Source organism: Ochotona princeps, chromosome 12 (assembly GCF_030435755.1).
Source record: "Ochotona princeps isolate mOchPri1 chromosome 12, mOchPri1.hap1, whole genome shotgun sequence".
Lineage (NCBI taxonomy): Eukaryota > Metazoa > Chordata > Mammalia > Lagomorpha > Ochotonidae > Ochotona > Ochotona princeps.
The window spans coordinates 59,008,921-59,019,993 of NC_080843.1; the positions used below are offsets into that span (position 1 = coordinate 59,008,921).

At 43.9% G+C, this 11,073-nt stretch overlaps 1 protein-coding gene across 1 annotated transcript in view; it reads right to left on the reverse strand.

Annotated features, from left to right (window-relative positions):
• The window catches only part of FRY (FRY microtubule binding protein), a 440,002-nt gene extending 437,514 nt beyond the window's left edge, over nucleotides 1-2,488 (reverse strand). The window contains exon 1 of the mRNA XM_058670891.1: nucleotides 2,314-2,488. The gene's annotated coding sequence lies outside the window, so the exon portion shown is untranslated. The remainder of the gene's footprint in view (nucleotides 1-2,313) is intronic.
• Between the last annotated feature and the right edge of the window lie 8,585 nt (nucleotides 2,489-11,073).

Below are 11,073 nucleotides of genomic sequence, written 5' to 3' on the forward strand. Positions count from 1 at the left end.
ACACACCCTCGAAAGAGACATTATAAACAATAGCTGTCGATTATATTAGACATCATTTTTTAAAGCACAGCCTAGAGTGATTTATCTGCAACATAAGTTTTCATATTCTACAGTCAAGTGGCAGTTGCCTTGGTCTAAAAGGGAATAATCAAATCAGAAATAGGTAAATGGGCTTCTACGTGACAAGCACATATTTCAATAGTGTGGGTGACAGGTGGCCCATGTAGATGCTGTGTCCCACTAGGAAGATCTGCTTCCTGTTGCTAGGACCCTATGGGAATCTCCTGTTTAATCAGCAGTAGTGGATTCAGGAATCCCTGAACTAATACCACCTTCCCCAGCGACCGACTCCATTTCAGCCTTCCCTTTAACTAGGCCAGCTCACGTCAGGAATCCACTGACAGTTGGTTGAGGAGCATGCGAGCGCTGCAGGGGACGTGTTGTGCCAACCCCTAGGCCGCATTTCCATGGGCATAGCTGAAACAGACCTGAACGGTTGGGAGTGCAGATGGCTCCTTAAATACAACTGAGAGCAGTACTCACCTACCTGTTTTCAGAACGAGCTTATCTGCAGCAGTGAGGGCAACTGATCTGTATGGAGACTGCCACCTGATGTCTATGCTGGGACTGAGGTGGCAGCAGGCAGGGGCTCCACGTGGCCCCTTGGGTGTGGGTTTCCAGAAGCCGAAGAAGCTGCATACAAGGCTATGCTACCCGAGGCCAGCAGAGACAGTATCTTTTCCTATATTTGGTTCCTTCACTGTATTTTCCATAAGACAACTCTTTCATACAGTGCTGGAAGACAGCACAGAGCAGTGCATGGGAGCATGGGCAGGAGGTGAAACAGGCATAGATTCAAATCTTACCACCATCATTTGTTCTTTTAATTCTACAGTGGGAGCAGAACTTAGCGTGACTGACAGAACTAATCATACATGTAAGACACTAATAATATGGCCAGCGTGTGGTGTGGGTAATCATAAGGATCGGACAAGACGCCCTTGGGCTAAGGGGTCTGCAGAGTTTCATGAAGTTGCCTTGAGGGAAGAATATGTCCTGAGAAAGAAAAATAAAATCTGAAACCTTACTTCAGTGATCCATTTTAGAGAATTCAACAGAACTCAGGGTGAGTGTTAAGGTGTCACTTCGGATGGTCACATCTAAGAGTGTCTGCGTTTAAGTTCTAGCTATGTGTTAGAGTCCACTTTGCTGCTAAGACACACCCTAGGAGGCAGGTGATAGCTCGATTATTTTGGTTCCTGCCACTTACATGGGAGACACAATTTGAGTCTGAAACTCCTGACTTTGGCCTGTCTGGACCCTGGCTGCTGTGTTGGGGAGTGAACCTGTGTCAAGAAGATACTTCTGTTTCTGCGTTTCAAATAAATAAAAATAGGAAATTTAAAAATAGCCTTGAATAGACAACCTCAATACCTACTAATTCCCAACCACAACACCCTGAGCTACTTGAGGACACACGTGTTCCTACTATCTCGTCTAAAACACAGTTAGAACGCCCCTTCTTACTTCTCTTCCCTGAGTCGAATTCTAGACAACAATCTGCACCTGACCCAGCACAGTCAGCAGGCTGAAACTTTCTCTAGTCTCCAGGTGGGCGCACATGGTATTCGCATCCCAGTTCTAGCCCCTCCCTCTTCCAGGTGGCCCCTAACCCGCTACCTACTTAGGAGCGTGTGTGCGTGGTCGTCACTCAGAGAAAGCCGGTGGAAAGCTCGCGCCAATTAGAAAACACGAGGAATCAACAGACAGAAGTAGCCAGACGCACCTGCGACGCTTGAAATGCAGCTCTTAGCACAGTGACAAGGTTGAGTCCTTTCACTAGGACAGCACACAGCCACCAACTGCCTGATGCGTTGGTAAAGCAAAAGCCACAATTTCCGGCTCCACTTGCTGTCTCCAGGGACCCACCCCCCTATCACCACCTCCCCCAAGAAAGGGAGCCCCAACGAGTGCTGCTCGGGTAGGAGAGTGGCGCGGGGTGCCGTGAGCCCACATGGAGGGCATGAGCTTGCCCACTCTAGGCACCAAACTTTCTCCTACAACAAAACCCCTTTCGAGGCGTGAGGAGGATGGAGCCCGCGGGATGCCGTCAGCTGCTGCCGGCGACAGCTCTCCCCGCCCCCGCCGCCCCCACCCGCTTCCTCGCGGGGGAAAGCCGGGCAGACAGCGCAGCCCCGCGCCGCCCCACCCACCGCTCCGCGCCCACCCCCGCCCGGATCCGCGGAGCCCAGCGGGCACTTCCACAAAAGCGCTTCCCGCGGCGCGGAGACTCCCCGGGACCACGCTGGGTACCTTAGGAAGAAGCCAGGACACCGGCTCCCGAGAGGACCCGCAGCATCGTCCGGACGCCCCCACCGCCGCCACCGGAGGCTACTGAGCTTTGCCGAGAGCCTGTGGCGCGGGTCCCCAGCGTCGCCACGGCCGCCCGCGCTCGCCCGGGCTCCGCTGCCCGGCGACAGCCACTGTCAAGCGCAGGCCCGCCCCCTGCGCGCCCGGAGAGCCCTGGACCCCCGGGCCGCGCCGCCGTCGGGATTGGCTGCGGGTGGGCCTGGCCACGCCTCTGCCGCTGGCCGCGCTGCCCCGCCCGGGCGGGCCTCTCCCCGGGCGCCGGCGCGCAGGGCGGGGGCCCCGGGCTGGGCGCGGCTTCCTGCGGGCACCGGCGCGCGCCGAGCCTGCGCTCCTGGGCGCTGCAGTTGCCCTCTTGCTAGCTAGTGCAGAAATAAATAGACCACGGAGGGGAAAAGAGAGAGAAAACGTCTTCCGTTTGACCCTTCTCGGGAAGGGAAGTGGCCGCAGCAGCTGTGGGAGTGATCTTATTTCGATGTAGACATTCATTAGGAAAACTCTGGGCTGGCCAGAGGGGATGGTGCGGGACTGGAATTACAGCCAGGAGGGTTTAGGAGTGATTGTGTTTAGCGGTTTTGATTTTGCTTTTGAGTTTGAAAGTGCCCTTAACACACCTGCTCAACTTTTTTTTTTTAATCTCCCGAGGAAGCCAAATGCAGCTGTGCAATTTATCTAAGGTGGAAGCTAATTGGAGATGCATTTCTATACATCTCCGCTCCTTTAGATTTGGTCTTTGTTCATGCAAAGAGATATGCTGTTTTATGTAATACCATTTGTCTTGTATAGCAAGGAACTAATTAGAAATCTGGAGAGAAAGTAGGTGGGTGGTTCCTGGCAAGGAAGGAGGGGGAGCGAATGTATAGGATATTTTTTCTTTCCTCTAACAGAATGTTTTGCAATTTGATAGTAGTGGTGGTTGCACAACATTGGCTATTATAGCGGCCACCGAGTTTATGCACTGTAAGAGAGTGGACTTTATGGTATAGGCGTTGTATCTTGATAAATCTGATAGAAAGGTCCCCACAGGCAGAGATACAGCCTGTTACAGTTCTCCATGGGCAAAACTTGGGGCTTGCTTACTGACACCTGCCCATTCATTCAGTGGAGCATGCGCTTCTGTAGCAAGTTGCTCTGACCTCAGGCAACAAGATGAATGGGCCGCTCTGGCTGTCTGCGTGTAACTCCCAGCTTTCTGAGGGGGCCAGCTCTGAAGTCGGAGTCACTGCAGGGAGGAAAGTTCTAAGTGTGCCAGGTTGAAGGCATGGAGACGGAAGGCAGGAGCTGTACCCACTCAGGGAGGTGGGAATGTCAAGGAGTGTTTTAGCAGTTAGTTCACGTAGCTGCCTGGGAGACATGGCAGGCAGTGCAGCTGGTCAGTCACTCCCAGGACAAAGGAAGACTGGGCTGGAGCTCAATTCAACAGAAGTAGACTAATTAGAAAGTAAACTTTGGATCTCCCCTCCGCCACCACAAGGGTGTTTGCTATCCCTGATAGGTAGTATGGGATATTGGTGAATGATAATATAAATCCATTCAATATCCCATAAGGGAGTAAGGGTACCCCTCTCCCCCCGATATCTGCTTCTCCCTTTACAGCTTTGCGGGATTTTTCTCCAGCGAAGTTCAGAGGTGAGCTGAATGTGCTCAAGGCTTTGTGATGGGGCTCAAACGGAACTCGGTTTCCTGATGCATCGCCTGTTCTAGACACTGTCAGCCATGCAAGCTGTGAACGTCCATAAAACTGCAGCCAGCTCAGGGGCACTCAAAGCAGACCACGTCGTGGCCGCTGAAACCTGCTTCAACACTGGGGTTCATAGATTTTTGCATGGGAAAGCAGAAACGCTGCACAACCTGGGGGAAGTCTTAGCACTGATCTTAGCGCCTTGGTTGGCTCCATTAAAAACAACAACAACAACAGAGTGGGCCTGTGGCTGAACCACTGGGAAGTACCAGTAGTTACAAGTTCAGTATTTGCAAGTGTCAATGACTACTTGCCTATCTCTCCATGGGATTGCAAATGCCTTTTCAAAGCTTGATTTTCCTCGTGGGTCTAATTTCCTTATTTCTTCTCCTCGCAGTGCATCCCCAGCCCCATTCTTTTCCTCTCCCCACCTTTTTCTTTTCACCCAGAGTGGGCCTTCTATAAATATTTTATCCAATATTAATGTAGATGTGTTATCAGAATGAGAACGTAGTTTTCCGTGCTAGTTATGAATTGCCCCACATAGCAGAGATGGAGAACGCTGAAACAGAGTTGCAAGAACATCCGAGAATGACGTCAACGCGTTCCACTTTTCCATAGGCTGTGAATTAAACTCTATATGTAAACACCTGAGCTTGAAAAGTTGGTCTCAGACTAGGAAAGCATGGTGTCTATAGCTCAATCAATGAGCTAAACACTTGGGAGCAGAATTTTATTGCAGTAATGTTAAACCTTGAGAAGATGGCTTACTAGTTATTTTGAAGGTCCTTAAACATTTTCTATATCTTTCTTGTTTAAATATTTCAGCACCTCCTGTTAGGGTCACATTTTCCCCAGATATTCTAACTATATTTATTCAGAAAGCAGACAAAGACAGAGCGAATGTCATTTCCCTGGGTCACTACCCCAAATACCTTCAAGGACTGGGATTACAGTTTGTTCTGAGCCAAAACTCCACGCTGGGAACTCCATCCAGGTCCCCAGCATGGGTGACAGGAATCCAAGCACTGAAAGCAGCATGGCTACCTCCCAGAATTTACATTTTTAAAAAACCTTTTATTTGAAAGAAAGAGAAGAGAGATTATCTTTCATCTACTAATTTACTCCCCAGATGATCTCAACAGCTGGAGCTAGGCCAGGCGGAAGCTAAGACTCTGGAATCTCATCTGGGTCTCCCTCATGGGTGGCAGGGACTCAAGCACTTGAGTCATCCTCTGCTGCTTTCCTAGGCACATTAGCAAGGAACTGGATCAGATGTGGAGCAGCTGGGGCTTGAACCGGCACCCATGTAGGATTCCACTGTTTCAGGTAGAGGTTTAACCTGTACATTAGCCTCCAAAGTCTATATTAACAGGAAGCTGGAGTCAGGAGTGAAGCTAGGTATTGAATCCAGGTACTCTGATAAGGTGGGATATAGGCACCTTAACCACTAGTCTCTATGCCTTACCCCTTTGTAAAATTCTTTATACCTAACATGTCAGCATTTCAGTTGTCTCCATAAATTTCTGTGCAGAAATCTAGGCAATCTAAAAGAGGGAAGGAATGCTATCCTCCCTGGTGTCAACACTTGGAGAAAAACTGGTGGGAAGGCTGTAATTCTTCCTGATGCAATAACTCCCTTAGGAGTTACTGTGAGCTGACAGAATTGAGATAATGAAAATAAACAAGCTACTTTGTGAACGTTATCATATAGGATCGGCACCAAAATGATAAAACTCAACATGAGTTTGTATTCTTCACTGATATATACACAAACACAGGTGAACATGACTTCTTTCTGAATATATTCAGAAATAATTGGAGCAAAAGGACCAACTTAATTGAATCACACATGACAGCATGTGGGAAACAGGGCTTGGGAAGTGGAGAGTGTACTGCTCATGGGGCTCAGCTGGCTGAACAGCTGTCAACTCTGGTGTGTGGCTTTGCAACCTTCCCTGGCAGACTTCTCTTCCAAGCTGACAGAGCAGAGTTACAGGGACAATAATCTGTTGCCCCTCAGGATGCTTTGGGGGATCCCTATGGGTGAAGAGCCAACCAAAGAGAGGCAGAGGAAAGGAATCAGAACACCACTCTTCTGAGCTGTCTGCCTGATTTCCGTAGTTATGATCATCTGGAAGGGGTTCTAAAGAAAAACCAACGTATCTCCTGGCTACATCTTAAGAGTGAAAGCCTGTCAACAGATAGCCACAATGAAAGTGGTAATCTCATGAAACAGAATTATTCTGAATGTAACTTATATGCGCAAACTACATTTTTAATGTAAAAATATAGTTGCACCTACTCTCTTTCACAAAATGAATAGTGGGTATCTAGTCCCGCAATGACAGAACCACAACTGGTTGTATGTGGGAATAATAGGGAAAGCATCACAATGGAATTGACAAGGAAGAACAAGTGAGGTTCAATAGTCTGGGAACAAAAGAAGACAAAAACAATTCCCCATGAAGGAAGCAACAACAAGAAAAGTCTCCGAGTGTGAAACCCTTTCTGCCTTTCAGGGATAAATGACTGCAGGATGGAAGGGATGCTGTGAGACATAGATTTAAATAAACGTGTTTGTGGACTGCCTCTGCTGGCATTCTCACTGTTTTTGTATTTTTCCAGATTCTCCCCTCTAGGGAGATAGATAAATGCTTAAGAAAGAGAAAAAACAGGCTTGAAGTATCTCAGCAGTTACCATAGAGAACAAGAAAAATAAAAATTTTCTTATTATGTGAAAGTCAAGCATGACATATAATTATTCAGAAGCAACCACTAAAAAGTCTTTTCAGTAGAATAAAAGAATAGAGAGCCCCCAGAGGAAGCCACTGGTTGTGACATTTAACTGGGAAGACAACCAAAAAATTTGCACTAGGATTATAACCCTTTCCTTTACTTTGGAAGACTTTGTATTGATTATTCAGAGACACTTAGGTTTGCAATTCTGGCTGCCTTCAGTGATTACAAAATAAAACCCCAGGGCCATGTGTATAAAAGAAATGGACATCAAATAATTTTCCATCTTTTCAATAAGTGACTTGGAGACTTTTCCTGATGTAACAAATTGCTCCAAAAATGTAATTATCCATTTAAAAATTTTGTAACTGCTTTTGCTTGTTTATTTGATTAAATTGGTTCCATTTCTTTATTTTTCTTTTTTCTTTCTCTTCTTCTAAGACTATAAACTTTATTTTGTGGCACCAGGAGACTAAGAAGGGAATCACCAAGGTGTTGATCTCTGAGGATTCCCGGGGAGTAAGAGTGCTCCTTGGAAAGGGGGAATACATCAAATCTGAAACAAGAGTCATTGTGGTAGGTAAGGGTCTGCATTATGTTTCAAAGTCCAGATGTGAACACCTTCTAGACAGCAAGAACCACCAGGATCCAGCATTGATAGCTGAAGAACAAAGAAAACCTGATTATCATGTTAGCTTCCCCGTTCTTGGACTGCACTAAGAAATTGTACATTTATGAGACTAGATTTTGTATAGCAGAGACTTCTGATTATTTGCCAATAGGCATTCTTCCTTACCTTTTTGACTAAAGGACCACCTGAGCTTTAGACAGAAACAGAGTGGTTGCAGTAGGGTAGAGATGCTAGTTCCTAGACTCCTTTCTTAAACATAGCAGTGTGACTGGGTTCTGGACAACGGGATAACTGAATCAATGATACATCCTTGCCTCTGGTTTGCCTTCCTTCTTCCCACTCCTACAGCCTGGTAGAGAATCAGGTAGTAAGAACAACACTCAGAGATTGGTAGAACATCATATAGAGGGTCTGTGAGTCGCTGGATGACCTCAGCAATTAAGGACACTTATCTCCCTCCATTCTGTATATTCAGGAGCAGAACCCTAAGTCTCAATGTATAACAGCTTAGGTTATATCTTAACTAATAAAATGTATACATGTCTATAAAACATTTTCTGAGATTTCAGATGATACATTTCTGTACATATAGAAGGAATTTGTATAAGATGGTAATATAAGTTTATAGCTAGAAGATTAATCTTAAACCATCAGGACCAAGCAGGGATGGAAAATTTAAAACATTAGGTAAAATTTGATTTTGCAGATATTTTAAGCATAATTCATCAAAACATTTTTAATTAGCTTATTTCAGGATAGTAAGAAAATAATTGTGAAAGTATAAATTACTAGAATATAGACTTCATGATGATAAGCCTCATTTATTTTTTCTCTGGAGTATTCCCAAGAACTAGTTCAAGGCTTAGTTTATGGTCATTGCCTGTTTCATTCAATCAGCACCTGTTCAATAAAGGCCTCCATGGACCAAGTTTGTGTTTTATACTAGCTCTCAAACTCTCCACAGTTCCTACTATCAACCACCTGCTTCTTCATACTTTTATGTTCCCTGCTTGGCACCTGCAAGCATTCAAGGCTGTAACCATGAATCTTAGTTATAATGCTAGATTTTATTGCTATCCAAACAATACCAAATGACATTAGCCCAAAATTGAAAGATGATTGTTTCTTACCAGGTTAGAGTTCCAAGTCAGCAAGAAGCTTTATCCCAAATGGTTACAGGAGAGTTTTCCAGTAATTGGCTTCCTCATCTTCAGGCAATTGTTTGCATGATTGAGAATGAATCACAGTGAGTCCCAGCCATCCTGATGCAAGGAAGGAAAAACAAACGTCTGAAGGAGACATGTACTCATTTTAAGTACACATTGAAGTACACCAGGCTGTAGGAGTGGGAAGAAGGAAGGCAAACCAGAGGCAAGGATGTATCGTTGATTCAGTTATCCCGTTGTCCAGAACCCAGACATGTACTCGTTTTAAGTACACAGTAACCTGTCTGAACATATCCCCAATCAAGATGGTCAAATTCTTTCTTAAATTAGCTGTTTAGGGAAACATGCATTGCCTTGGAATTCATGCCTAGCATTAAGCCAAGAGGGATAACAATTATGTTGAGTCACGTGATACTACTCTAAAGTGACTTCAAATTCTAGAGACGCAAATTGAGGAAGAGTATATATAAATTGTGCAGTTGAGTACATCACAAGATAAAGAAAACTGCACAAAACATTTGGTTTAATGAATTGCATTAATGAATACTTTGTTTCTACTATCCAGCCATCCACACTCAGTGGTGGTAGACCATTGTCAGCCACCCCAGGAGCTCCTGCCGTAGGTAAACACTTTTCTAGCTTTTCTATTATTAATTACTTCCTCACAAATATATATCATCTAAATGTTCATAGACACAATAGTGGAAATCTTTTGCAATTTATAATATGATAGGTTTCTATTATTCTACAAATTCTTCATTCATCCTTATTTTTTTAAATTAATCTGTTACAGAACCAGGTAGTCTGACCTATAGTTTCCCATTGTCTGGATTTTGTTGACTGCGTAATATTCCTAATGGTTTGAGAAGTTCTTCTCTCCTTGACATTTCCTGCAAACTGGTTTCGGGAAACACATAGTTGATCAACTCAGGTATGATTTATTGGCAAAGTAGTGCTAGTATAAGGGGATTTTTCAAAAAGTCTGTGGACAGTGCAGCTTCTCTTTTTAATCCCATTTTCCAAGAAAATTTTGAAGTATCCTTAAATACTTCCATCAGGAAGCATGTATTATCTAATTTTCATTCTGTGTTGCATTCCATTTTTGGTTATTTCTGTTGACATTCCATTTTTTGGTTATTTCTTCTTCATTCTTGTATCGTTTTTAAAAATATAAGCCTCCCTAATCTAATTTTTGATTATCATGTTCATATAACTAATGCAAAATAAATGTTTACATTTCCCTTCTATCCACCAGTTTTTAAAGATAATTTCTAAGATTATCGAGATGATCATTCATAAATTAGCCTCATGAAGTCATGAATTTTAGCATGTTTAATAGGTACAGAGTTATGCCTGCAGTTCTCCCACTAAACATGAAGTTTAGCAGTCTCCAAGACTACCACTACTCCCAACAAAAATTGGCAACTCTTGGCATCCCCAAGGTATTCCTCAGTTTGATTGTCTTAAAGGACTCCCAGAACTTCCTGAAATCCTCATTTGCTCCCAGTGAAATAAGAGAAGAGTCTAAATTAAAACACCCAAGAAAAAGCACACAGATCAGAGTTCTACGACAGTTCCTCTTTCATTTTCCCCTTCCTGGCAAAGTGACAGGCAATGCTAATTCTACCTAAGAGCAAGAGATCTCCTTTCCTTTTTCCAAAGTCAGTGAATTAATTATGAGAATTCCTGGTTAACTATATCCCCAAGTCTCCATTCCAAATACCACTGCACTGATAGTTATGGCTTTATCTCACAAATTTTGCAGGAAGGTAGACATTCAGGTCTTCACACAGGTTTTACTAATAGGCCCTACATGATTATTAACTCCTTAAAATGTTTGTACAAAAACAGTTATTTGAGAGTGAGTGAGTGAACTTGCTCATCTGCTGGCTGTCTTCCTAAATGCCTGCAATGGGTTGGAGCCAAAGCTGGGAGCAAGGAGCTGGGAACTAAATTTAGGTCTAACCACAAGAGTACAACTTCTTGAGTCGTTATTGTTATTTTGTAGGATTTACTTGCACAGGTAGCTGGAGTCATGAGCCAGAGCAGGAATCAAGGTTAGGTACTGTGATGTGAAACAGAGGCATCTAATCTAAATGCCTATTCCCACTTAAAGCTTTGTATTCGAAATCTTATATGGATGAGTTCATTTTTCTAGGAGAAATTTTGTTTCCCAGTGAAATCCCAGAGGTGTCATTGACCTTAATTTTAATTAAATTGTGAACTCCTTAAGAAAAAAACAGAGGAAATGCATGAATGAATGAATAAATATTGCTCTGGGTTGCCTATTTATCTTATAATGATATAAATATAAGAAGTCTAACTTTGAAAAATTTAAGCTTTGCCCATTAGTGTTTTTATATGACTTTCATGGAAACTTGGATTTATGGAATAACTATGACTATATTTATTCTTCAAAGCCAGGACAAGTTAGAGAGATATGGGAATTGCTGTAGGTAGACATGGTGAAAACAAGGTACCATGAGAAG